Genomic DNA, 2650 nt, shown 5'->3' with positions numbered 1-2650 from the left:
GTCTCGGCCTCCCAAAGTGCTGGGATTACAGGCTTGAGCCACCGCGCCCGGCCGGTAGCAGGTTTAAAACCAAGACACTTGCTAGCATGGCAGGGTACATTGGTGCAGCTGACTGGCATAAAATTCCCTGAACAGAATTTAGATACGGGTAGCTCAAGTGCTGTCAGTCTCATCTTGTTCCACCATATAATCAATAGCTCCAACTGAGACCTCCATGGGAGGCCAGGTTCTTATCCTCTGAAATTAGAGCCCACCCACTGTATGAGATTTCCTACCACAGGGCTAGCTCTGTTGCAGGCAGTAGGGTACTGACTCTGATTTCTCTAAAGTCCTTTGTAAAATTTTTTTTTTTTTTTGAGATGGAGTTTCACTTTTGTTGCCCAGGCTGGAGTGCAATGGTGTGATCTCGGCTCACCGCAACCTCCACCTACCAGGTTCAAGCGATTCTCCTGCTTCAGCCTCCCGAGTAGCTGGGATTACAGGCATGCGCCACCACACCTGGCTAATTTTTTGTATTTTTAGTAGAGACGGGGTTTCTCCATGTTGGTCAGGCTGATCAACTCCTGACCTCAGATGATCTGCCCGCCTCAGCCTCCCAAAGTGCTGGGATTATAGGCATGAGCCACTACACCCAGCTGTAAATATTCTTCTAATGATGCAAATTTCACCATGATGGGCACAAGCTCGAGTTCTTGGCTCACACCCTTGTTTCCAAGACTCGGTTATAATAAAACATGGAGGCTTTTATGGTGAGGGACACTGGGGAATCACTGCAGGATACAGAACTAGGGAGTTGCAAGAATTACAGGAGTCAAAGTACTCTGAAACTGTGTAGACTAAAATATGTCAAAAATGACTATCTTTGGTATATCATAAGGATTGGCCGAACTATATAGCTGATGGGCCAAATATGGCTACTGTCTGTTTCCGTAAATAAATTTGTGACTGGGCGCAGTGGCTCACACCTGTAATCCCAGCATTTTGGGAGGCCGAGGCGGGTGGATCACGAGGTCAGGAGTTCAAGACCAGCCTGGCCAAGATGGTGAAACCCTGTCTCTACTAAAAATACAAAATTTAGCCGGGTGCGGTGGCAGGCGCCTGTAATCCCAGCTACTCGGGAGGCTGAGGCTGGAGAATTGCTTGAACCCAGGGGGTGGAGGTTGCAGTGAGCCAAGATTGTGCCTCTGCACTCCAGCCTGGGTGGCAGAGTGAGACTCCATCTCAAAAATAATAATAATAAATAAATAAATAGGCCAGGTGCAGTGGCTCACGCCTGTAATCCCAGCACTTTGGGAGGCCAAGGTGGGCGGATCACGAGGTCAGGAGATTGAGACCATCCTGGCTAACACAGCAAAACCCCGTCTCCACTAAAAATGCTAATGGGTTCAAGCAATTCTTCTGCCTCAGTCTCCAGAGTAGCTGGGATTACAGGCACCCACCAACACACCCAGCTAATTTTTTGTATTTTTAGTAGAGACGGGGTTTCACCATGTTCGCCAGGCTAGTCTTGAACTCCTGGCCTCAAGTGATCTGTCTGCCTTGGCCTCCCAAAGTGCTGGGGTTACAGGCATGAGCCACCATGCCCGGCCAGCAGTTATGTTTGGCTGGCCTCTTGAGAACGGAAGCCTGTGTGGGTTCTGTTGTCTGCATTGCTGTGGATCCTGAAAGGTGTTCTGTTGGCACTAGGCGCTGAGTCACGGGCAGGCCGTGGTGGTCCGATGTTCAGTTGGCATATTTCCACATGTAATTCAGGCGCCCAACTTCCGCCATAGTCTAGGGCTTCAGTCTTCACCCTGAGATCCCTGGTTTCATCAAGATGCTCAGCTCCATTCGGCAACTCGTGGACACCCGAGATCTCTTTTTAATGGCAATGTATTACTGCACACTTCCTTTTGTCCTAAGTACTCTGTGCACATTTCTGAAGCTAATCTTTGCAACAATCCTCTGAGGAGATACAGTACTGTCAGTACTCCCATTTTATCGATGAGAATACTCACAGGAAGGTTAAATAATTTGCCCAACTCTCTCAGCCAGTAAGTGATGGCTTCAGAACTGAAATCTAGGAGGAAGTTCAAAGCCCCTGGGCCTCACTGCGCTATACAGTCCCTTCCAAAGCCTGAGTCTGCCTCCCTCTGAATGCACTTTTCCAAGTATGTACATATGCACAAGGTACATTTCCAAGGACCTGCTGGCTCTGATGATATAAATATCATCTCTAATTGTAGCACATCAATATAATGGAATACCATGAAGCCATTAGAAAATGGTGCAGATCTATATTTATTGGCATGGGAAAATATCCACAAAGCAAAGTGAAAAGCAAATTACAATGAAATATACCATACCCAGCTGGGCATGGCGGCTCACGCCTGTAATCCCAGCACTTTGGGAGGTCGAGGTGGGTGGATTACTTGAGGTCAGGAGTTTGAGACCAGCCTGGCCAACATGGAGAAACTCCGTCTCTACTAATAAAGTACAAAAATTAGCCTGGCGTGGTGGCGGGTGCCCATAATCCCAGCTACTCAGGAATCTGAGGCAGGAGAATCGCTTGAACCTGGGGGACAGAGGTTGCAGTGAGCCAAGATCGTGCCACTGCACTCCAACCTGGGTGACAGAGTAAGACTGCATCTCAAAAAAAAAAAAAAGGAAA

The sequence above is a fragment of the Colobus angolensis genome, unplaced genomic scaffold (genome assembly GCF_000951035.1).
Source record: "Colobus angolensis palliatus isolate OR3802 unplaced genomic scaffold, Cang.pa_1.0 Scaffold28, whole genome shotgun sequence".
Lineage (NCBI taxonomy): Eukaryota > Metazoa > Chordata > Mammalia > Primates > Cercopithecidae > Colobus > Colobus angolensis.
Note: the sequence above shows the minus strand (reverse complement) of the source record.